The sequence below is a fragment of the Lissotriton helveticus genome, chromosome 3_2 (assembly GCF_964261635.1).
Source record: "Lissotriton helveticus chromosome 3_2, aLisHel1.1, whole genome shotgun sequence".
NCBI classification, from domain to species: Eukaryota; Metazoa; Chordata; class Amphibia; order Caudata; family Salamandridae; genus Lissotriton; species Lissotriton helveticus.
In genome coordinates, this window is record NC_136062.1 from 483022088 (window position 1) to 483048895 (window position 26808).

A 26808-nucleotide genomic window follows, 5' to 3' on the forward strand; every position below is an offset into this window, starting at 1 on the left:
CAAACTCAAATTCCATTTGTAATTTGTCATTTTCTTCTAAATATATAAGACATTTTCAACAAACAGTTTGTTTCATTGGTGTCTTTCATCGATGCCAAAGTGTAAATCGTCACACAATACAAGGCATGAACATTCTTCAAATATCCTATTTGCCATGACCCAATGTATTTCAGGACTTGCCCTTCATCAGGATATAATTCCTCCCAGCAGAAAATCACATCTAAAAAGAATCCATCCGGGAAAGTAAACACTGGGTGAACATTGCATATATATTTAGAAGAAAATGACAATTACTAATTGATCCCAGGATGTGCCAGGTGGGGACGCCTGTTCCCTTTTAGGAAGACGCTGGTTTGAGTATGATTCCCAAGTATAGCACACGTCAGGGCGTCACTCCGACAACTAGCAAATATCAAAGGTATTTCCCACCAACAGAAACCGTGTCACTGACACCACCAGCAGACGTCAGGGTGTCACTCCCACCACCAGCAGTCGTTGGATAGTCAATCCCACAACCGGCACATGTCAGCGGGTCAATCCCAAAACTGGCAGAGTTTAGCAATTCATACATATTCCCAGCAGACGTCAGGGGATCACTCCCACAACCAGCAGATTTCATGGTGTCACTCTCACAACCAGAAGACGTTAGGGTGTCCCTCGCAACAGCCATCATAGCGCTCTCCCACCAACAGGAGTCTTGTCATTGCCACCGCCAACAGATGTCAGGGTGTTACTCCCACCGCCAGCAGATGTCTGGGGTCACAACACTCCCTGGTAGACATCAGGGGGTCACTCCCACAACAAGCAGATGTCAGGGTATCAGACCTATTCCCAGCAGACGTCAGGGTGTCATTCTCATAACCAGAAGTCAGGGTGTAACTCGCACAACTGCAAAGATCAAAGGTATGTAAGCCGTCGCCAAATGGATGAAAAAAACCTGTCTACAACTAAACACCAACAAAATAGAAATACTCATCATGGGTCCAAAGCCCCCCGCTCTCGGAAGCCCGCCCACCCCCACGGAACACGCCCGCAACCTGGTAATCATCCTGGACTCCGGGCTCAAAATGGACCGCCAGATCAACTCCGTCTCGTCCTCCTGCATCCACACCCTCCGCCTCCTACGTAAGACCTTCAAATGGAACCCCCTCGAACACAGAAAGACCGTCACTCACACCCTGGTCACCAGCAGACTCTTCTACGGCAACGCACTCTATACTGGAATAAACATAAACCTCATAAGCTACAGAACATCCAGAACTCCGCCGCAAGACTGGTCATCAACCTGCCAAGACACTGGCACATCTCCCATCACCTGCACACACTCCATTGGCTCCCCATCGAAGCTGGAGTCACCTTCAAGATGCTCACCCAGGCCCACAAGGCCCTCCACAACACCGGACCAGCATACCAGAACAGCTGACTCAAATTCCACACACCCCAGAGGACCCTACAATCTGCCCAGCTCTACTATGCTGTGGTCCCCGCACCAGAAAGACCAGATTGGGAGGCCACTCCTTCTCCTTCCTCGCGGCCCAAGCCTGGAACGGAGCCCGGCAGGCGCTCCACCTCAGACAGACAACATCGCTCCCCATCTTCGCAAGAAAACTCAAAACCTGGCTCTTCGGCAGACCCCCCCTTGATGGACTGGAGCCTGCTAACACCCCCCACCACCTTGAGACCCTTACGGGTGAGTAGTCGTGCTTAACAAATGCCTGATTGATTGATTGATTGAGGGTCTTCTAGCATCTGTAGACTTGTCGTTGTGACCACCTGCAGACATCAGGGGGTCATACCTTTCCCCAGCAGAAAGCAGGGGGTCGCTTTAACAGCCAGCAGACATTAGGGTGTCACTCCCACTACCAGCAGACATTAGAATGTCCCTCCCAGAATCCGCAGACATCAGGATGTCAACTCCCACAACAAGCAGATGTCAGTGTGTCACACCTATTCCCAGCAGACGTCAGGGTGTCATTCTCATAACCAGCAGAAGTCAGGCTGTAACTCGCACAACTACAGAGATCAATGGTCTTCTAGCATCTGGAGACTTGCCACCCGCAGACATCAGGGGGTCACACCTATCCCCAGCAGATGTCAGGGTGTCACTCCCACTACCAGCAGACATTAGAATGTCCCTCCCACAATCAGAAGACATCAGGGTGTCAACTCCCACATCCAGCAGACATTATAGGCCTCTCCCACCAACAAGAGACTTGTCACTGCCACCACCAGCAGACATCAGGGTGATACTCCGAACACTAGCAGATGCCAGGGTGACACTCCGACAACCATCAAACATCAGGGGGTCCCACCGATCCCTAGCAGACATCAGGTGGTCACTCCCACAATAAGCATAGGTCACAGTTTCACTCCCACAAGGAGCAGACGTCAAGGGTCTCTACCACCACCAGCAGATGTTAAGGGCTCAACTCCCACAAACAGCAGACATAAGGGAGCCACTACCATAACCAGCCAATGTCAGGGTGTCACTCCCACAACCAGCAGACATCAGGATGTCACTCCCACAACTAGCAGACATCAGGATGTCACTATAACAACCAGCAGACATGTATGTATGTATGTATAAATTGTTTTGTAACGCGCACTGTTACTTGGGAGTATTCTGGCGCGATGGGAAGAGCAAAAGCCACGCCCGCCCTCCCGCCCTCTAGTGCATAAAATGGCACTTTCATGCAGGCAGCGCAGCGGACGGGCGCAGCGGGAGCGCCGGCGGGGCGCCGAAGGCGCGCCAAAGGCAAGCCCGTCTGCGCCCGTCCGGGACCAGGGGCCGCGACCCCTGGTTCAGCACCGCGGTACTCCAGGGAAGACCTGCTTGCGCTAAGTAATAACATCTGCCCTATTAGCCAAAACACACTGGAGGCATTGAGGCGAGAGGAACTGCTGAAACCTACAGCAGAATCATCTCTTATGAAAACAAACTGTAGGAGGGAAAGAGTAAAGGTAACTTCACTGAGCGTTGGTCTACTTAACACACGCTCTCTCCAAAAACATAATTTGGAGGTGTTCTCCCTGCTCCATGAAGGTAACATAGATATACTAGGAGTCACTGAGACGTGGTTAGATGATTCGTCCACGCCCGACTTAGTGGCTGCACTCCCACCCAATTTCAGCGCTATCTCCCATAATAGGAAAGATGGTAGGAAAGGGGGGGGGAGTTGCTCTGTTTTATAAAAACTCCTTTAAAACAGAAACCATCTGTGCAGAAAGCATAGAGGGTGCGGACATCCTAGGGGTGAAGCTCTGCTCTGCCACCAACTGCCTGGCGATACTTATAGTCTATCGCCCTCCTAGAACTCCCCCAACCTTTCTCGAACCTTTTTTGGGATTGGTCCACGACCTCCGCACAAGATATGAGGGTATTGCGGTGATGGGAGATTTTAATCTCCACTGGGAGGAACCTACGAGAGACGCAATGTCCAAACAGCTTGAAGAAGCGATGAACGTACTAGAACTAACCCAGATAGTGACAGGCCCAACACACAAGAAGGGTCACACTTTGGACCTGATATGGACCTCAGTACCTGTACTCTGCCAGATCACTATCTCGCCTTGCATTTGGTTGGATCATCACCTACTGCAGGGTAGTTTAGTTTTCCCGGGGCAAGAAGGAATCCCTACCGCCGAATGGCGGGTAGTGAGAAGGTGGAATTCTATTAATCCTGATACTCGGTTATCTATTTTAGAGCAACCCTCCCACCTAAACAGACTACCAGAAGATGACTTAAAGAGGGCCAGTCAAAAAATATCACAAAAACTGGAATATGCTATTGAGGCAGTGGCACCAGCACGAAAAGTAAAAATCAGGGATAAAGGAAAAGGGGCCCCCTGGTTTAATGACGATCTGAGACTTTTGAAACGCGCCCTGCGCCAGTGCGAGAGAGCCTGGCGAAAGGGGTATGATCCTAAGTCCCAAATCTTATATACGGAAAAACTTTCCACTTATAAACAAGCCATTAGGACTAGGAAAAGTGAGTTCTATGAAAGTAGAATTGCTACAGCAGCTAACCCCCAGAAGGAAATTTTCAAAGTCCTTACAGAACTGAGAAAAAAGAAGGAACAACCCCCCTCCTTCACGCAAGAAGACTGCCATAAATTCCAGTCATTCTTTACCACCAAGATATCGGCCCTCCTGACAGAAATCGAGAGCACTCCTAGACTGGACTGTCCTGTAATCACTCAAACTCCCTCCCCCACAGTCATCCAGCCCTTAACCTCACTACCCTTATTTACTAAGGAAACCCTGGAAAGAGTGATGAATCAAGTTAAATCTGGCTCTCCGGCGGACCCATGCCCTCCGCGGATTTTTAAACAAGCATGGCCAGGACTGGAGGACGACATATTATCGCTCCTAAATAGTTCCCTCACCTCCGGACAAGTTCCTTCTAACCTCAAGGAAGCGCGATTAATTCCTCTCTTAAACAAGCATTTACAATGCAATGGTTTTGCCTTTGATAAAGTTAGAGCTATTGGCATTGTAAATGTCAAAATTTTCACCTATGTTTTTTTTTGTAAAACATAAACAAATGGCTTTGTCGTTTACTAGTAAATAGCTTTATGGTTACGAAATGTGAGACCTATTGCATTTGCACTTATACACACATAGGTATATGTACACAGAGCTATACACACACACAGAGCTCCTCCTCTACACACATTGACAGGCTTTGTATACACAGCTACATACACACACAGCTACAGACATGCACAGTTAAACACACATACACAGTTACACAAACACACACACAGTATTATACATACATAGCATCACACACACATAGCATTACACACAGATAGCATCACTCAGCTCCTGGACACATATCTGTACACATACACAGCTACAGACACACACATACACATAGCATAATACACATATAGCATCACACACACATACACAGCATCACTTAGCTCTTGTACACATAGCTGCACACATACACAGGTCTGCACTCACGGTCAGCCTGCACTCACAGTCAGCCTGCACTCACAGTCAGCCTGCACTCACAGTCAGCCTGCACTCACAGTCAGCCTGCACTCACAGTCAGCCTGCACTCACAGTCAGCCTGCACTCACAGTCAGCCTGCACTCACAGTCAGCCTGCACTCACAGTCAGCCTGCACTCACAGTCAGCCTGCACTCACAGCCAGCCTGCACTCACAGCCAGCCTGCACTCACAGCCAGCCTGCACTCACAGCCAGCCTGCACTCACAGCCAGCCTGCACTCACAGCCAGCCTGCACTCACAGCCAGCCTGCACTCACAGCCAGCCTGCACTCACAGCCAGCCTGCACTCACAGCCAGCCTGCACTCACAGCCAGCCTGCACTCACAGCCAGCCTGCACTCACAGCCAGCCTGCACTCACAGCCAGCCTGCACTCACAGCCAGCCTGCACTCACAGCCAGCCTGCACTCACAGCCAGCCTGCACTCACAGCCAGCCTGCACTCACAGCCAGCCTGCACTCACAGCCAGCCTGCACTCACAGCCAGCCTGCACTCACAGCCAGCCTGCACTCACAGCCAGCCTGCACTCACAGCCAGCCTGCACTCACAGCCAGCCTGCACTCACAGCCAGCCTGCACTCACAGCCAGCCTGCACTCACAGCCAGCCTGCACTCACAGCCAGCCTGCACGCACAGCCAGCCTGCACGCACAGCCAGCCTGCACGCACAGCCAGCCTGCACGCACAGCCAGCCTGCACGCACAGCCAGCCTGCACGCACAGCCAGCCTGCACGCACAGCCAGCCTGCACGCACAGCCAGCCTGCACGCACAGCCAGCCTGCACGCACAGCCAGCCTGCACGCACAGCCAGCCTGCACGCACAGCCAGCCTGCACGCACAGCCAGCCTGCACGCACAGCCAGCCTGCACGCACAGCCAGCCTGCACGCACAGCCAGCCTGCACGCACAGCCAGCCTGCACGCACAGCCAGCCTGCACGCACAGCCAGCCTGCACGCACAGCCAGCCTGCACGCACAGCCAGCCTGCACGCACAGCCAGCCTGCACGCACAGCCAGCCTGCACGCACAGCCAGCCTGCACGCACAGCCAGCCTGCACGCACAGCCAGCCTGCCTGCCTGCACGCACAGCCAGCCTGCCTGCCTGCACGCACAGCCAGCCTGCCTGCCTGCACGCACAGCCAGCCTGCCTGCCTGCACGCACAGCCAGCCAGCCTGCACGCACAGCCAGCCAGCCTGCACGCACAGCCAGCCAGCCTGCACGCACAGCCAGCCAGCCTGCACTCACAGCCTGCACGCACAGCCAGCCAGCCTGCACGCACAGCCAGCCAGCCTGCACTCACAGCCTGCACTCACAGCCTGCACTCACAGCCTGCACTCACAGCCTGCACTCACAGCCTGCACTCACAGCCTGCACTCACAGCCTGCACTCACAGCCTGCACTCACAGCCTGCACTCACAGCCTGCACTCACAGCCTGCACTCACAGCCTGCACTCACAGCCTGCACTCACAGCCTGCACTCACAGCCTGCACTCACAGCCTGCACTCACAGCCTGCACTCACAGCCTGCACTCACAGCCTGCACTCACAGCCTGCACTCACAGCCTGCACTCACAGCCTGCACTCACAGCCTGCACTCACAGCCTGCACTCACAGCCTGCACTCACAGCCTGCACTCACAGCCTGCACTCACAGCCTGCACTCACAGCCTGCACTCACAGCCTGCACTCACAGCCTGCACTCACAGCCTGCACTCACAGCCTGCACTCACAGCCTGCACTCACAGTCTGCACTCACAGTCTGCACTCACAGTCTGCACTCACAGTCTGCACTCACAGTCTGCACTCACAGTCTGCACTCACAGTCTGCACAGGCACGAAAACGGAGGCACAGGCAGGCAAAAGGGGCACAAGCAGGCAACAGAGTCACGGCACGAAAACGGAGACACAAGCAGGCATTAATGGGCGAGAGCAGATATCAGAAGCTATGCAGCAAAGTCTGGGAGATGGCGTCGGCCAAAGGGCTGCATAGTGACCGTGCCAGCCACGGTCTGGATTTAGCACACCCTGGGCAGGATGACTGGTTACAAACTATGCTTTTCACGGAGGTGTGAGAATGAACAATTTACATTGGTTTGGCCCAAGATGAAGGGAGTTGTTTACACAGATTTTGTTAGCGTTACATCACAATGGCACTTTCCCAGAAGTGTGAAAGTGCCCCTGCTCTGCTGTTTCTGGTTGTATATGTGCTCCTTCCACGCGGCAGCTTTACAAACCCACCTTGGAAGACAGCACTTGACCTTTGATCTGCAGCAAATGTGATGAGCGAGCCACGACGCATGCACTCCCAGGGCCACTTTCTGACACTCCCCAAGATGTCTGCAGGAGCTGCGACCTAAAACAACCCCTGACAACTGCACCCCCCGGATCCATCCCCCTCCACGCCTGGATCCCACCCAGAGGGAAACATTACACTTACAGCACATTTGCTCACTGCGCGAGAGCCCACAATATCTCTGCCACGTGGGCGAACACACAACCGCAGACAAGCTAATACCAGAGCACGAAGACAAGACACAATTGTTAAGTGTGTTAAACAAGCATCACATCAAACTCGATGTAAGATGATATCACACCCAATACCTCGTCATAGCAGCTACTAATATCCACTTTACAAGGATGAGAGGCTGAGACAGCCCTGCTGGGCTCTAAGGGTGATCACCAGTCAGTCCGATAGGGACCGAAGTGTATGAAGTACTAAAAGCCAAAGATAGGACAAACAAAGGGGAGGTGGAAGGAACAGAGGAGGGAGAGGGAAGGGGCGGAGAGAGGGGAGGCGCACTATGGGGGTGAGATATAAGAGCTTGAGCACCGGCACACACAAGCAGAGTGGGCGCAGAGACCCCAGAACAAGCAGCGGGGATCCAGATACGGGTGGATGCAGCGTGTGGGGAGAATGTACCCGGGCGCGTGGCGTGCTCAGGAACTGGGCTACCCTGTGAGTAGAGGCAAGTAAAACTGTTTCAAATGCAACAATCAGCCATTGAGCTCCTAACGCCTGCCCTCGACATGTAAGATTACCAGGCGATTCCATAATAAAGTTTGCAACGCTACATGCTAATGCATTTTGGGAGTTGTGGTCCTGCCGGATCGAGCTTGATGTAATGTAACTAACATCAGAAAACACACATATGTAAAATTAAAAACAAAAGACCAGAACCACAGCACTGCATCGTTTGTGTCATCGAGTCATCTGGAAACCTTATCCACTTGTGACCGCAGGCGACAAAGCACAGGTCAGGCGGTCCATTGAGGTGGATGCAGCAGGGTTTTCTCCGCACACTAGAGACGGCTCATTTTAAATGCACAAAAATAGCACTGAACAAATATATGCAGGAGTAAAGGCAGATTTGGAAACTAAAGTTTCTAAACTTCAACTGATGTCAAGACTCCATACTCCGTGATCGAGCCTGCTGTCAACACAGCAGCGCAACCCTGGCGGGCGGACTCTGCTGGGTCCTAGCGCCGGCGGCTCCCTGCCCAGACACAATGTTTTTTTTAAAAAGTTGTATATAGCGCCACTGAGCTCTTTGCCGCCTGCGTGATAAACCTCCAGCCTCAGTGCCAGAGAGTAGACAGAGGGGACAAGGGGAGCTTGAGAGCAGGCATTCCCTCCTGGAGCTCCTTAACACACTCTTTCTATGCAGGAAGCGGGAGGGGGGGTTGGGAAAGGAACGGCCAGCGGGAGGGGGAGGGGGGGGCGGGAAACAAACCGACAGCGGGAGGGGGGGGGGCGGGAAACGAACCGACAGCGGGAGGGGGGACAGGAAAGGAAAGGAACCACTCACCTGGACTTCCTCGGCCGGCGGTCGGCCGCCAAATGGCCCAAACAAACCTCGACGAGCCCAAAAAAAAGCCCCGCCCACCGCTGCATGACGTGGCCAAAAGGGAAAAATTCTCGGGAACGCCCCCGAATCTGGTCCGGCCTTGACGGACAGATCCGGCTCCCAATGGCTAGCCTCCATTTATGGAGCTAGCCAATGGGAGGAGGGGGCGAGGAGGGGGCGGATACCCGACCCCACAGAGAAAAACATAAGATTTTGCTAGCGCATGCGTACTTCGTACGCATTGCCGAGGCAAAACCTAAAAAGGCCGGGGCTGACACAAAGATCCTGAAGAATTACAGGCCCATTTCTCAACTCCCGTTTTTGACAAAAATACTGGAACAGCAGGTGTTGTCCAGCCTCTCTCACCACCTTGAGAGCAACTCCCAGGCCGGTTTCAGGGCCCACAATAGCACGGAATTAGTCATGCTTTCCATGCTAGACGATCTGCGACTTAAAGCAGATAAAAAAGATCCTTGTGCCCTGGTGCTACTCGACCTCTCCGCGGCATTTGATACGGTCAATCATGACCTTCTTCTGTCGCGGTTGGGGGAGTTTGGTATCCAGGGCACGGCCCATGCCTGGCTGACCTCGTTCCTTAGTGAACGGGTCCAGAGAGTACAACTGGATGCCCTGGTATCAGAGGCAGCAAGGATTACATGCGGAGTCCCACAGGGCTCAGCCCTGTCTCCCTTGAAGTTCAATGCATATCTGCAGCCCCTCATTTCATCTTTGAATCAGATGGACTGCAGTATTTACAACTACGCTGATGACACTCAGATCATCATTCAAATAGGTAACTCCCCAATTATAGATCAAAAATTGAAAAATATCTTAAAATTTACCGTCAACTGGATGACGGAAAACTTTCTAAAGATTAACCCTGACAAGACGGAGGTGCTTGCAATCACCACATCATCTAGCCCTTGGAGTGACCTCTTATGGCCCACGGAATTAAGAAACCCCCCAGTACCGGCAGTAACAGTGAAAAGCCTTGGCATACTTATCGACACCAACCTCACTATGTCAGCCCAGGTTTCAGCGGTGGCGGGCACTTGTGTAGGCCTGTTGAGACAACTACGTAAACTGTCTCCCATCCTGAAGGCGGACACTCTCAGGAGAGCAGTGTCAGCATTAATCCTGGCACGGCTGGACTACGGCAACGTCATGTATTTCGGCATCACGAAAAAATTTATGAACAGACTTCAGATCGTCATGAATGACGCGGCCAGACTCATCTTTAATAAACCAAGAAGGACCCCCGCTACCCCCCTCCTTCGTGAACTTCACTGGTTGCCAGTGAATCAACGGGCCAAGTTCAAAGGCTTATGCATCACGCAGAAAGCCTTATATGGGCAAGCCCCTAAATATATTAAAAAACGCCTTGTCCCATATGCCCCTAGCAGGAACTTACGTTCACCAGAGGCTGCACTATTGATCTGCCCAAGGTTTAAACTGTCCTCCCTTGGAGGACGTACGTTCTCCCACACAATTCCAAAAGCATGGAATCAACTGCCTGAGAACTTACGCAAAGAAACAAAGCTCCTGCCTTTCAGGAAAAAGTTAAAAACTGTGCTCTTCCAAGAGGCATGGGGTACCAGCTAGCCTGTCCTCCCTCTACAACTTGGTGTCCACTCGCCGCTAAGCGCTTAGAGACCCCTGGGTGATAAGGCGCCCTACAAATCAAAAATACAAATACAAAAGAAGAACATACAAGGATCAGCTTATGTCACACTTCTAAACAGATGGGTTTTTTAATATTTCTTGAACTCGGCTACACATTGGCTGGAACGCCTATGAAAGGGAAGGGCGTTCCATGCTCGAGCCGCTACTACTGCAATGGATTGGCCACCTAGCCTGGTTCGCTTGAACCGGGGAAGTGTCATTTTAAACAATGAAGATGACCTAAGTACTCTTGTAGGGGCATAGAGGGAAAATCTCTTCCTCAGATAGGCCGGACCTTGGTCGTGAGTGGCTCTAAATGAGAGTACTAGAGCTTTGAAGAGAATGCGTTGTGGTACTGGGAGCCAGTGGAGGCTAGACATATGCGAGCGGACGCTCTTCCATCTCGGAACATTAAGAAGGAGGCGAACAGCGGCATTCTGAATAACTAACAACCGCTTAACCAAGTAAGCAGGGATGCCGCAGAACAGGGCGTTCGCATAGTCTAGCCTTACTAAAATGAGTGCTCGGGCAACAGTCTCCCTAGCCTCTCTGGGAAGCAGAGGAAGAAATTTTCTAAGCATTCTTAAAATAGCAAAACATGTCCCGGTTAGTTTTTTGATATGATTCTCAAATCTTAGATCCTCCCCAAACCAGATCCCAAGATTTTTCGCAGGGCCGCCCATTGCCTTAGGAAAATATTTGGGGAATATTCGGGGGCCACAATGAGTTCTTGAAGCTGAGGGGAAAGGAACCAAAAAAGAGGACCTCCGATTTATCCTCATTACATTTTAACTGAGCCAAGGTTAGCCAGAGAAAGGCTGCGGATAGGCAGAGCTGGACCGTTGCAGTGTCCAGATGATCGTCTGGCCATGTAAAGAGCAGCTGCGTATCATCAGCATACCCTATGATCTTAGCCCCATACTGTTCCGCTAGATAAACCAGGGGAGTGATGTAGATATTGAACAGTAGGGGGCTAAGAGTGGATCCCTGTGGGACCCCAGTAAGGAGCGGTTTGGGCTCAGAGGCATGAGGCGGCATCCAGACCTGTTGTGTCCTGCCAGAAAGAAACGAGGACAACCAGGCTAGGACACTGCCACCAATGCCAATTGTTGATAGCCTGGCGGTAAGGAGCGCATGGGGGACGGTGTCGAAGGCGGCAGAGAGATCCAATAAAATCAGGACCGCTCTGCCGCCCCCATCTAGACACTCCCGAATCGCCTCCGTTATCTCTACCAGTGCCGTCTCCGTACTATAGGCCGCCCTAAAGCCTGACTGGGCTGGATGCAGAGCATTCGAGGTCTCCACAAAACTTTCCAATTGGCGGAAGACTACTTTCTCACATATTTTGGCCAGTGCAGGCAAAAGGGAAATAGGCCGGTAGTTTCCGGGGACAGTAGCATCAAGGCCTGGTTTCTTCAGAAGCGGCAGTAGCTTTGCCTGCTTCCATTTGACAGGGACCACAGCCGACGAGAGAGAAAGATTCACAATCTGGGTAACATCCCCACAGACAATACTGGCCACCTCCGAAAGTACCCGGGCAGGGCAGGGATCGGAGGGAGAGCCCGATTTGAGGGACCGAAGAAGAGGCAAGATATCACACTCAGCCACCAGCGAGAAGTTAGTGAGCAGCTGGGTATCAGAATGGTATAGCCTACTAGAGGGGCCAATCCCCACACCATCAGCCGATAGCGCAGAGAGCAGGTCCTGCTGAATCTTAGCTATTTTGTCTATGAAGAAATTAGACAAATCTTCGCACCATTCCGCAGAAGATGGGAGTATGGTGGCTTCAGCAGCTGGGGATACGAAACTTTTAACAATGGAAAAGATTTCTCTGCTGTTATTCTCCGCTTTAGCGATTCTCCCCGCATAATAAATCCCTTTAGCTGTTTTGATGGCGGCATAGTAGTTTTTTTGGGCTGTGCGCAGGGCGGCCTTTGCGTCAGAACCATACCCACGCCTCCAAACTCGCTCTGGCTTTTTACAACCCAGTTTAAACTCCCTCAGCTCAGGTGAAAACCAGGGTTGAGAGGGGCTGCGTCGCAACCGAGGTACCGTGGCGTGTTTAATGGACGCCTCCGCTGCCAGCAGCACTCTTCCATTAAAGTCATCAACCGCTTTATTCAGTTCAGGGGTAAGCTTCGTGTAAGTTTTTACTAACTCCTGGCCAAACACAGCCAGGTTGATTTTCTGTGGGTGGGTAACGGGGAGTACCATGCCTGATCTGCCTACGTTTTCCACTTCCCAAGAGAATCTAACGAGGGCATGATCCGACCAGGTGACCTTTTCTACGCCTAATCCCTTAATGGGAAAATTGGAACACACTATGTCTAAGAGATGGCCTCCGATATGAGTCAGAGACGTCACCCATTGTTTGAGCTGTGACACATCCAAAACTTCCCCCAGTCGGCGCGTTTCCACAGAATCAGTATCATCAACATGAATGTTGAAATCACCGACCAGAAGGAATTTGGGATAGCTCAAGGCCCGCGGCACTATACAATCCTCCAGAGTCTCAATAAAATGGCTAGCATGACCTGGGGGCCTATAGATCAAAGACCCCCCCAGAGTAAAGTGGGGATTAATGATGAGGGAGAAATTAAGAACTTCGCCCTCAACCCCCGCCGCTAATTGCTCAGAGGTAAAATGCCACTCTTCCTTAAAAATCACTGCCAGCCGACCCGCCCCCCCCCCCCCCCCTCTACCTAGAGGCCTGTCCGCTCTAGCAATCTTAAAGCCTCTGGGAACAGCAAGTTCGATGGACGGGGCACACGAATCAGTGAGCCACATCTCTGTGATAAAGAGGAGCTAGAGCTGACCATCTGCCAGTACATCGAAAATGTCATCTGCGTGTTTCACCATAGATCTGGCATTGATTAGGCCAGCCCTAATAATCGTATGGCCTATGCCAGCAACTGAGCGCGGGGATAAGGAAGGTTGAGGGAGAAAGCTGCACTTTGGACACATTGCCATGACACAATCTGGTCGCATCCGCGAACAGCCGCCTTGTAATGGGGAAAACAACTTCAAAAGATCGCCCCGAGAGTAAATAATCCTATGGGGCCCGGGTTGACCTTGGGAGAGAGGGACAGAATGGCAGGCCCTGGGCCCGTCCGGGGCATGGACGGGCACAGACGGGCCCTCCTTTGGCGCTCCTTCGGGGCGACGGCGCGACATCAGTGTGTCTGTTAGAAATGGGATTTTTGGTAGGCTAGGGCATGTGCTAAAGCCAGGCAGAAACCACCACTCTAGTCAGGATAAGGGAGTTACACTCCTAAAATAACCCCTGCTCATCCCCTTGGTAGCTTGGCAAGAGCAGTCAGGCTTATATTAGTGGCAGTGTGTAAAGCTTGTGCACATATACAGTAATACAGTGTAAGCACTACAAAAGGACACCACACCAGTTTAGACAAGCATTTGAAATGCAACAGCTCTTGCATTTACGCGAGTTTGAGCTATCGGCATTGTAAATGACAATGGCTTTAATTTATGTTTTGGTTTTTGAAGCATAAATAAAATGCCAATAGCTCAAACTTGCGTAAATGCGAGACCTATTGCATTGCAAATGCTTGTTATATACTTTTTAATATGGGATTATTTGGTATGCTAAAGGTGTGAGCAGATCATATAGCCAGCACAAAATATGATGATTGTGATGAATGGGGATTGAATTGACATGTATGTAAGTCTGGTAAGTATTGCACGTAAAAAAGAAACACACCTTTCAGCTAAATGAAAACTTTGAAACCGATTTACCGACACCACCGATATGTTAAGCTACAAAAAGCAAGTGTTTTCCAAAATGCCCCAAAATGTAGTTGTCATTTAAAAAACGTACAGACGTATAGCACTATGATTGTTTTGTGAACTGAACACAAGGTGAGAGGTTTGAGTGAAAGTCAAAACATGTTAATCAGACACAAGAGAGGCATGGGTCGGACGTCTTCATCGTTATCAAAAGGAAAACGTCCTGTTTATTCAGTCTTGTGAAGGCCTGGTGCGTTCTCAAACAATAAGATATTTCTTACAGGCAGGTTCTTATGCCACAGAGGTGTAACAAGCTGATACAGTACATATAAAGGGGGTTTTAAAACAAAAAAGCAACTGGGATTGGAGGTGACACCCCCTGTGCAGACACCTTGTTGTGGTCTGCAGCCAGGACAGGTGATGGGGGCTTTTAAGCACTGTGAAAAGGACAGAAGCCAGGATCCACTGGTGAGTGATGACGTGCTGCTGTTCTGCCTTCTGATTGGTGGGTTGCGTCTGAGCCTTGAAGGTCTGGGATGGGCTGGGCTCAGATCTTGTTTAGTTCTCATCAGCGCAGTTTTATTTGACGCAAAACCGACCCGAGGGAGCGCTTTACACGAGCACTAGTTACATAACACAGGGACGCATTCATATTGTGAATAAAGGAAGGTGAAGCGAATTGCCTGGAATCACAGGGTGCTGACCCGACGCCGGGACTCGAGTCCGATTGCCTAGTTCCAAAGTCAGCAGCTCTGTAATGACCCATCCTCTCCCAGCCAATAACATCAAGGGCTTCTAGGCACTGAGTCTGAGCACATGCAGCGCTCACCACAGTAAGAGGAAACAAACCAGAGGGAGCGCTTTACACGAGCACCAGTTACATAACACAGGGACGCATTCATATTGTGAACAAGGAAAGGCGAAGCGATTTGCCCAGAATCAGAGGGTGCTGAGCCGACGCCGGGACTTGAGTCGGATTGCCTAGGTCTAAAGCCAGCAGCTCTGTAATGACCCATCCTCTCCCAGCCAATAACATCGAGGGCTTCTAGGCACTGAGTCTGAGCACAGGGAGCTCTCACCACAGCAAGACAAAACAAGTTTCAGCTAAATGAAACCAACTGAGGAATGAAAGCACACTGACTCGGACGTCCGTGCCGATGCCGCGCCTATGCCTACTGTGTCAGGAAGACCCTCAAACAGTACCTTTTAGAAATGCAGGGCATCGGCGACCTTTTGTTAAGCTTCCGAAAGCACGGCGGCTGCAGGCGGCTGTTCCGAAGGTTGATGCATGAGTCGTCGGGGCCCTCGAAGTCGCAGGCGTTGTAGATCGATCTCCTCGCTGTTAGAGTCAGGAGCCCTGCCATCAGCAGGTGTCGGGTGCTGTGGTGCAAAGCAGTGCGGTGTGCGGTGCCCTCAGGTCGCAGTGCGAGCAGCCGCTCGGTGGCAGCGTCTTCGGTGAGACCAGGGTCGTGTTGAGAGGTGAAGGCGGTGCTCATCGCAGTGCTGGCAGGTCACGATGCAGGTAGCGGCGGCGTCGTGGCTGAAGCGCTGACATCGGCTGACGAACTGGAGTCGATGGAGCCGGCGTCAGAAGGCCATGGCTCCGGTGAAGGATGAGGACAATGCGTTGTGTAACTTTACGAGCGGAGTCCTCAAACAACGGTGCAAGCAGCGGCGTAGATTTCGGTGTGGAGTGTTGTGTGCGGGGTAACCAAGGCGGCGTCGTGAAGCGAGGCAATGCGGAGTGCGGTGCCCACAGGTCGCAGTGCAAGCAGCGGCTCGACGGCAACAACAGGTATCGTCGGTGAGACCAGGGTCGTGGAGCGGTGGTGCCTGACACGGAGTCGGCAGCGGCTTCGTAGTTGTCGTCGGGTTGCTTTTCTTCTGTTGCAGCACATAACACACAGTCCCAAGTGCTGAAGGCAGAAGAGCTGGAGGTCTTTGCTGTTCCAGAGACTTCTTGAACAGGGGGTAAGCTCTACCTCAAGCCCTTGGAGAAACTAACAATGTAGATTGCATAACGTTCAGTCCAGTCCTTTCACTGCCCAAGACAGAAGCAGTCACTGCCGGCCAACACAGCAAAGCACACAGCAAAGTGGTGGTTCCTCCTCACAACTCCGGCTCTTCTTCTTGGCAGTCTTCTTGGTCCAAAAGAATTCTAAAATTCAGGGGTCTGGGCCCCAATATTTATATACCAAAATCACTTGATCTCTTAGGCAGAGAGTGGTGTCTGTGCCCAGCCAGAACCAGTTTTGCCTTTTCTGGTGTGACTTCCTGGCAGGAGGTGGAGACAGTATTGTCAGAGGCAGACCTTCCCCAATTGCAGCCCAGGTCTTTTCAGCCCTTTCCTGGTCCACGTAGACTATCTGGAGCCACTCCTGCTACCCCAGCCTTCTGTCATCCAATACCCAGACAGGCAATCCACATTCCATCAGAGGCACACAGAATGACTGAGCAAAAAAATACCTACATTCTAAAAGTGGTGTTTTCAAAAACAGAATGTAAAAATCACCTTCACTAAAAGATGCATCTTTAGATTCTAAGTTCAGGCATACTAAACTTTATTTCCCTAACTAATTCCCCGGGCCAGTCATGTTTATAAGATGTTATAAACAAACTCCCTATTTTGTCCTATGGCAAACAGGTAGCCTTGCAATAGTGAAAAACGAAATTGGCCGTAATTCACAATCAGGACATGCCACACACACCAGGGCAAGTAATACCTTTCCCATACACTGCACCCTGCCCACAGGGGTACCTTGGGCCTACCTTAGGGGTGCCTGACATGTAGGAAAAGGGAAGGTGAGGGACTGGCAAGTGTGCGCACTGGACAAGTCGACATGGCAGTTACAAACTGCGCGCAGACTCTGCAATGGCAGGTCTGAGTTACCTTTTCCGGGACACTCACGTGGGTGGCACAATCAGTGCTGGAGGCCCACTAGTAGCATTTGATTTACAGGCCCTTGCACACTCAATGCACTTTACTAGGAACTAACAAATAAATCAAATAAATCAAATATCCAATCCATAACACAATTTACCACAGGAGCACTTGAACTTTACCAGTGATCAGCAGTGCGAAAAGTGTGCTGAAACTCTACGCCAGCAAAAACAGAGTCAAAACCGGGAGGTCAGAAAGCAAAAACTCAGGGAAACACGCCAAAAGATGCAAAGTCTAACAGTGTCTCTCCTACAACCAGAAGGCGTCATGCGTGACACTCCCACAACCAGCAGATGTCAAGGGTGTCACTCACACACCCAGCAGATATCATAGGGGTCACTCCACACGCAGAAAACGTGTCACTCCCACCACCAGCACACATTAAGGGCACACAACCAGCAAGAGTCAAGGGCTCACACCCAGAGCCAGCAGGCATCAAGGGCTCAAACCCACAGCCAGCAGGCGTGAAGAGTCTCTTCCACAAACAGAAGACAATAGAAATTACTTCTACAAACAGCAGAAGTTAGGGTGCCACCTCCCAAGACATCGGGAGTCACTTCCACAGCAGCATACATCAAGGTGTCACACTCACTCACAGCAGATGTCGGTGGAGTCACTCCCACAGCAGCAGATGCCTCGATGTCAGTTCAACCCCCCAGCAGAGAAGAGTGTCAGCCCCACCACAGCAGACATCAGGGGTCATTCCCAACAGCAGAAGAACACAGACATCTAGCTGTTGTCAGGAGTCAATCCCACCTTTTGTAGACATCAAGATGTGACTCTGACCTGACATTGACGCCCCCTCCAGCCCTCCATATTTCAGTGTTCATTCACATCCCAGGCTGGCATGAGGTCACTCCTAATCCCACCCTAAGCACCCATCAGGGTCATGGTCACCCCCCTGCAGAGGGAGGGTGTCACTCCAACCCTAAGCAGCCATGTAGGGTCACTTTTATGCTTGCAGCCTGGTGCCATGTGGGTGCAGGATCCATGCTTGGCGTCACCAGTGGACCTCTTAGTTCTGACTACATTTCCAGTATTAGGATCCGTGCTTTGCCTCCCCAGTGGACCTCTTAGTTCTGACGTGCATTTCCAGTACTAGGATCCATGCTTAGCTTTACCGGTGAACCTCTTAGTTCTGACTACATTTTCAGTATTATGATCCATGCTTAGCGTCACCAGTGGATCTCTTAGTTCTGACGTACATTTCCAGTACTAGGATCCAAAACAACTGAAAGACTCCCTCTTGACCTATAAATACTTTTATCACAGGAGTTACCTCTCAACCACAGGGCATACACAAACCGTGTCTACACATAAATTTGAATTTTTACTCATTTTATTTCATTTTTTTGTAAAAAACTTTTTTTCATTATATCATATTTTTCAAATACAACAATTAGATGTTCATTATTCAAGAACACTCCAGGGGAAATTCTTTCAACACACTGGAGCTATAAATATATATCTATGGTTGTTCAAATTCATGTAAAAAACAATTAAATATACACAGCCAGGTAAAGAGCCACACACACATACTCATCCATACTTCCTACACATACATTCCATTTCAAAAACAGACATTAAGCATCCTATAACATTGTATCTGTTGTCCAGTATGTGACCAAAGTCATTAGATCTAAAAGGAAGGGAGTTGGTCGACGCGTTTCGGTGGAAAAACAGCAGTAGAGACCACCTTCATCAGGACCAGCCAGAGACAATTCGGTATAGGATCTCTAAACCTGGAATGCGAATCTTTTTAGAAAACGTGCGGTAAATATCTCACAAGGGTGTTCATGTTACTACTGTGTTACACCCCACAGCGGCATGATCTGAAGATTTTTACTGAAAATGCCAAAAGTCAGGGGAACCGGGTTCATACTCTTATTGTCAAAATGCAAAGCAGTTGTTTGCTGTAAACTTTACACAAGGGCAAATCGAGGCCGAGGACGACTTATCCAAATCTCTAAATATGGCTTACTCTTCGTACGGAATGTGGAGGGGACGCCACATTTTTAAATATTCTTTGTCGAAGCACTTAGTGTGCCCCATACACCACCTTAGTTCTGTGTCACTTTAAGATACAGGTGCGTCTCCAAATGGAAGAAATTTCATAGTCCTCATCACGCCGAGGAGACTGGGCACTGTGAGACGCTTCTCTATCTGCCGGTGCCAGACTTCTCGACTGGCACCGCAAGGGTGAGGCGCGCGCACTGCGGGCAGCATGAAACATGGGTACCACAGAATGGGTCATACCACGCCGAGTGGTGGGGACGGCAGTGCAAAACATGGGCACAGATGGGCTAGCCTGCAGAATGTGCAATCAGAAGGTGCCCAATGCTCAGTCCCTGAAGAACAGAAGACGATGCCACGAAGAATGGGCATTACTGTTCGAAGCACCACAGCACAAACCAGGACACACTAAACAGTGTGAGGAGAGGGGTAGGGAGGAGAGTGGCGAGAGGGAGAAGAGAGGAAGGCATAGGGAGAAAGGGTGTGATGAGAAAAGCGGAGAACAGAGTTAGGAGGAGGAGGAGGGACAGTAGGGAAGAGATCACGAGAGGGGAGGAGGAATACAGACGAGGGCAGGGGGAGGGACAGAGGATGAGGAGGGACATTAGGTAAGAGATATGGGGAGGGAAGGAGAGTTCCAGCATGGATCCTAGTACTGGAAATGTATGTAAGTACTAAGAGGTCCGTTGGTGATGCTAAGCACGGATGCTTCTACTGGAAATGTACGTCAGAACTAAGAGGTCCACTGGTGACGGTAAGCATGGATCCTAGTACTGGAAATCTACGTCAGAACTAAGAGGTCCACAGGTGACGCTAAGCATGGATCCCAGTACTTGAAATGTACGTCAGAACTAAGAGGTCCACAGGTGACGCTAAGCATGGATCCTAGTACTGGAAAGGTACGTCAGATCTAAGAGGTCCACTGGTGACGCAAAGCATGGATCCTAGTACTGGAAAGGTACGTCAGAACTAAGAGGTCCACTGGTGACGCAAAGCACGGATCCTAGTACTGGAAATATACATCAGAACTAAGAGGTCCACTGGTGACGCCAAGCATGGATCCTAGTACTGGAAATGTACGTCAGAACTAAGAGGTCCACTGGTGACGCTAAGCATGGATCCTTGTACTGGAAAGGTAGGTCAGAACTAAGAGGTCCACTGGTGACGCTAAGCATGGATCCTAGAACTGGAAATGCACGTCAGTACTAAGAGGTCCACTGGGGACGCAAAGCACCGATCCCAGTACTGGAATTGTAGTCAGAACTAAGAGGTCCACTGCTGACGCTAAGCATGGATCCTAGTAATGGAAATGTACGTCAGAACTTAGAGGTCCACTAGTGATGCCAAGCAAGAATCCTAGTACTGGAAATGTACGTCAGAACTAAGAGATCCACCAGTGACGCTAAGCATGGATCCTAATACTGAAAATGTAGTCAGAACTAAGAGGTCCACTGGTGACGCTAAGCATGGATCCTAGTACTGGAAATGCACGTCAGAACTAAGAGGTCCACTGGGGACGCAAAGCAGGCATCCTAGTACTGGAAATGTAGTCAGAACTAAGAGGTCCACTGGTGACGCCAAGCATGGATCCTAGTACTGGAAATGTACGTCAGAACTAAGAGGTCCACTGGTGATGCTAAGCATGGATCCTAGTACTGGAAATGTACGTCAGAACTAAGAGGTCGACTGGCGACACTAAGCATGGATCCTAGTACTGGAAATGTACGTCAGAACTAGAAGGTCCACTAATGACGCTAAGCATGGATCATAGTACTGGAAATGTAGGTCAGAACTATGAGATCCACTGGTGACGCCAAGCATGGATAATAGTACTTAAAAAGGTACGTCAGAACTAAGAGGTCCACTGGTGACGCTAAGCATGGATCCTAGTACTGGAAATGTACGTCAGAACTAAGAGGTCCACTGGTGACGCCAAGCATGGATCCTAGTACTGGAAATGTACGTCAGAACTAAGAGGTCGACTGGCGACGCTAAGCATGGATCCTAGTACTGGAAAGGTACGTCAGTACTAAGAGGTCCACTGGTGATGCTAAGCATGGATCATAGTACTGGAAAGGTACATCAGACTAAGAGGTCCACTGGTGACGCCAAGCACGGATCCTAGTACTGGAAATGTAGATCAGAACTAAGAGGTCAACTGGTGACGCTAAGCATGGATCCTAGTACTGGAAATGTAGGTCAGAACTAAGAGGTCCACTGGTAACGCTAAGCATGGATCCTAGTACTGGAAATGCACGTCAGAACTAAGAGGTCCACTGGTGATGCTAAGCAGGGATCCTAGTACTGGAAAGGTAGGTCAGAACTAAAAGGTCCACTGGTGACGCTAAGCACGGATACTAGTACTGGAAATGCACCTCAGAACTAAGAGGTCCAATGGTGATGCTAAGCATGGATCCTAGTACTGAAAATGTAGGTCAGAACTAAGAGTCCAAAAATGACGCTAAGCATGGATCCTAGTACTGCAAATGTAGTCAGAACTAAGAGGTCCACTGGTGATGCTAAGCATGGATCCTAGTACTGAAAATGTAGGTCAGAACTAAGAGGTCCACTGGGGAGGCAAAGCACCGAACCTAGTACTGGAAATGTGGACAGAACTAAGAGGTCCACTGGCGACGCTATGCATGGATCCTAGTACGGGAAATGCACCTCAGAACTAAGAGGTCCAATGGTAATGCCAAGCACGGATCCTAGTACTGGAAATGTAGTCAGAACTAAGAGGGCACTGGTGATGCTAAGCATGGATCCCAGTACTGGAAATGTAGGTCAGAACTAAGAGTCCACAAGTGACGCTAAGCATGGATCCTAGTACTGGAAATGTAGTCAGAACTAAGAGGTCCACTGGTGATGCTAAGCATGGATCCTAGTACTGAAAATGTAGTCAGAACTAAGAGGGCACTGGTGATGCTAAGCATGGATCCCAGTACTGGAAATGTAGGTCAGAACTAAGAGTCCACAAGTGACGCTAAGCATGGATCCTAGTACTGGAAATGTAGTCAGAACTAAGAGGTCCACAAGTGACGCTAAGCATGGATCCTAGTACTGGAAATGTAGGTCAGAACTAAGAGTCCACAAGTGACGCTAAGCATGGATCCTAGTACTGGAAATGTAGTCAGAACTAAGAGGTCCACAAGTGACGCTTAGCATGGATCCTAGTACTGGAAATGTACGTCAGAACTAAGAGGACCACTGGTGATGCTAAGCAGGGATCCTAGTACTGGAAAGGTAGGTCAGAACTAAAAGGTCCACTGGTGACGCTAAGCACGGATACTAGTACTGGAAATGCACATCAGAACTAAGAGGTCCACTGGGGAGGCAAAGCACCGAACCTAGTACTGGAAATGTAGTCAGAACTAAGAGGTCCACTGGCGACGCTAAGCATGGATCCTAGTACGGGAAATGTACGTCAGAACTAAGAGTCCAAAAATGACGCTAAGCATGGATCCTAGTACTGCAAATGTAGTCAGAACTAAGAGGTCCACTGGTGACGCTAAGCATGGATTCTAGTACTGGAAATATAGGTCAGAACTAAGAGTCTACAAGTGACGCCAAGCATGGATCCTAGTACTGGAAATGTAGTCAGAACTAAGAGTCCACAAGTGACGCTAAGCATGGATCCTAGTACTGGAAATATAGTCAGAACTAAGAGGTCCACAAGTGACGCTTAGCATGGATCCTAGTACTGGAAATATAGGTCAGAACTAGGAGGTCCACTGGTGATGCTAAGCATGGATCCTAGTCCTGGAAATGTAGTCATGACTAAGAGGTCCACAATTGACGCTAAGCATGGATCCTAGTACTGGAAATGTAGGTCAGAACTAAGAGGTCCAATGGTGATTCTAAGCATGGATCCTAGTACTGGAAATGTAGGTCAGAACTAATAGTCCACAAGTGACGCTAAGCATGGATCCTAGTACTGGAAATGTACCTCAGAACTAAGAGGTCCAATGGTGATGCTAAGCATGGATCCTAGTACTGGAAATGTAGGTCAGAACTAATAGTCCACAAGTGACGCTAAGCATGGATCCTAGTACTGGAAATGTAGGTCAGAACTAAGAGGTCCACTGGTGACGCTAAGCATGGATCCTAGTACTGGAAATGTACCTCAGAACTAAGAGGTCCACTGGTGACACTAAGCACGGATCCTAGTACTGGAAATGTACATCCGAACTAAGAGGTCCAATGGTGATGCTAAGCATGGATCCTAGTACTGGAAATGTAGTCAGAACTAAGAGGTCCACTGGTGATGCTAAGCATGGATCCTAGTACTGGAAATGTAGGTCAGAACTAAGAGTCCACAAGTGACGCTAAGCATGGATCCTAGTACTGGAAATGTACCTCAGAACTAAGAGGTCCAATGGTGATGCTAAGCATGGATCCTAGTACTGGAAATGTAGGTCAGAACTAATAGTCCACAAGTGACGCTAAGCATGGATCCTAGTACTGGAAATGTAGGTCAGAACTAAGAGGTCCACTGGTGACGCTAAGCATGGATCCTAGTACTGGAAATGTACCTCAGAACTAAGAGGTCCACTGGTGACACTAAGCACGGATCCTAGTACTGGAAATGTACATCCGAACTAAGAGGTCCAATGGTGACGCCAAGCATGGATAATAGTACTGGAAATGTAGTCAGAACTAAGAGGTCCACTGGTGATGCTAAGCATGGATCCTAGTACTGGAAATGTAGGTCAGAACTAAGAGTCCACAAGTGACGCTAAGCATGGATCCTAGTACTGGAAATGTACCTCAGAACTAAGAGGTCCAATGGTGATGCTAAGCATGGATCCTAGTACTGGAAATGTAGGTCAGAACTAATAGTCCACAAGTGACGCTAAGCATGGATCCTAGTACTGGAAATGTAGGTCAGAACTAAGAGGTCCACTGGTGACGCTAAGCATGGATCCTAGTACTGGAAATGTACCTCAGAACTAAGAGGTCCACTGGTGACACTAAGCACGGATCCTAGTACTGGAAATGTACATCCGAACTAAGAGGTCCAATGGTGACGCCAAGCATGGATAATAGTACTTAAAAAGGTACGTCAGAACTAAGAGGTCCACTGGTGACGCTAAGCATGGATCCTAGTACTGGAAATGTACGTCAGAACTAAGAGGTCGACTGGCGACGCTAAGCATGGATCCTAGTACTGGAAATGTACCTCAGAACTAAGAGGTCCAATGGTGATGCTAAGCATGGATCCTAGTACTGGAAATGTAGGTCAGAACTAATAGTCCACAAGTGACGCTAAGCATGGATCCTAGTACTGGAAATGTACCTCAGAACTAAGAGGTCCAATGGTGATGCTAAGCATGGATCCTAGTACTGGAAATGTAGGTCAGAACTAATAGTCCACAAGTGACGCTAAGCATGGATCCTAGTACTGGAAATGTAGGTCAGAACTAAGAGGTCCACTGGTGACGCTAAGCATGGATCCTAGTACTGGAAATGTACCTCAGAACTAAGAGGTCCACTGGTGACACTAAGCACGGATCCTAGTACTGGAAATGTACATCCGAACTAAGAGGTCCAATGGTGATGCTAAGCATGGATCCTAGTACTGGAAATGTAGTCAGAACTAAGAGGTCCACTGGTGATGCTAAGCATGGATCCTAGTACTGGAAATGTAGGTCAGAACTAAGAGTCCACAAGTGACGCTAAGCATGGATCCTAGTACTGGAAATGTACCTCAGAACTAAGAGGTCCAATGGTGATGCTAAGCATGGATCCTAGTACTGGAAATGTAGTCAGAACTAAGAGGTCCACTGGTGATGCTAAGCATGGATCCTAGTACTGGAAATGTAGGTCAGAACTAAGAGTCCACAAGTGACGCTAAGCATGGATCCTAGTACTGGAAATGTACCTCAGAACTAAGAGGTCCAATGGTGATGCTAAGCATGGATCCTAGTACTGGAAATGTAGGTCAGAACTAATAGTCCACAAGTGACGCTAAGCATGGATCCTAGTACTGGAAATGTACCTCAGAACTAAGAGGTCCACTGGTGACACTAAGCACGGATCCTAGTACTGGAAATGTACATCCGAACTAAGAGGTCCAATGGTGACGCCAAGCATGGATAATAGTACTTAAAAAGGTACGTCAGAACTAAGAGGTCCACTGGTGACGCTAAGCATGGATCCTAGTACTGGAAAGGTACGTCAGTACTAAGAGGTCCACTGGTGATGCTAAGCATATATCATAGTACTGGAAAGGTACGTCGGAACTAAGAGGTCCACTGGTGAGGCCAAGCACAGATCCTAGTACTGGAAATGTAGATCAGAACTAAGAGGTCAACTGGTGACGCTAAGCATGGATCCTAGTACTGGAAATGTAGGTCAGAACTAAGAGGTCCACTGGTAACGCTAAGCATGGATCCTAGTACTGGAAATGCACGTCAGAACTAAGAGGTCCACTGGGGACGCTAAGCATGGATCCTAGTACTGGAAATATACGTCAGATCTAAGAGGTACACTGGTGATGCTAAGCAGGGATCCTAGTACTGGAAAGGTAGGTCAGAACTAAAAGGTCCACTGGTGACGCTAAGCACGGATACTAGTACTGGAAATGCACCTCAGAACTAAGAGGTCCAATGGTGATGCTAAGCATGGATCCTAGTATTGAAAATGTAGGTCAGAACTAAGAGTCCAAAAATGACGCTAAGCATGGATCCTAGTACTGCAAATGTAGTCAGAACTAAGAGGTCCACTGGTGATGCTAAGCATGGATCCTAGTACTGAAAATGTAGGTCAGAACTAAGAGGTCCACTGGGGAGGCAAAGCACCGAACCTAGTACTGGAAATGTAGTCAGAACTAAGAGGTCCACTGGTGACGCTATGCATGGATCCTAGTACGGGAAATGCACCTCAGAACTAAGAGGTCCAATGGTGATGCCAAGCATGGATCCTAGTACTGGAAATGTAGGTCAGAACTAAGAGTCCAAAAATGACGCTAAGAATGGATCCTAGTACTGCAAATGTAGTCAGAACTAAGAGGTCCACTGGTGATGCTAAGCATGGATCCTAGTACTGAAAATGTAGTCAGAACTAAGAGGGCACTGGTGATGCTAAGCATGGATCCCAGTACTGGAAATGTAGGTCAGAACTAAGAGTCCACAAGTGACGCCAAGCATGGATCCTAGTACTGGAAATGTAGTCAGAACTAAGAGGTCCACAAGTGACGCTAAGCATGGATCCTAGTACTGGAAATGTAGGTCAGAACTAAGAGTCCACAAGTGACGCTAAGCATGGATCCTAGTACTGGAAATGTAGTCAGAACTTAGAGGTCCACAAGTGACGCTTAGCATGGATCCTAGTACTGGAAATGTACGTCAGAACTGAGAGGTCCACTGGTGATGCTAAGCAGGGATCCTAGTACTGGAAAGGTACATCAGAACTAAGAGGTCCACTGGGGAGGCAAAGCACCGAACCTAGTACTGGAGATGTAGTCAGAACTAAGAGGTCCACTGGCGACGCTAAGCATGGATCCTAGTACGGGAAATGTACGTCAGAACTAAGAGTCCAAAAATGACGCTAAGCATGGATCCTAGTACTGCAAATGTAGTCAGAACTAAGA

General features: G+C 49.6%; 1 protein-coding gene across 3 annotated transcripts in view; it reads right to left on the reverse strand.

The window, feature by feature from the left end:
- The window catches only part of AMBRA1 (autophagy and beclin 1 regulator 1), a 581139-nt gene that overhangs the window by 273153 nt on the left and 281178 nt on the right, over positions 1-26808 (reverse strand). The gene's annotated exons all lie outside the window — the stretch shown is intronic.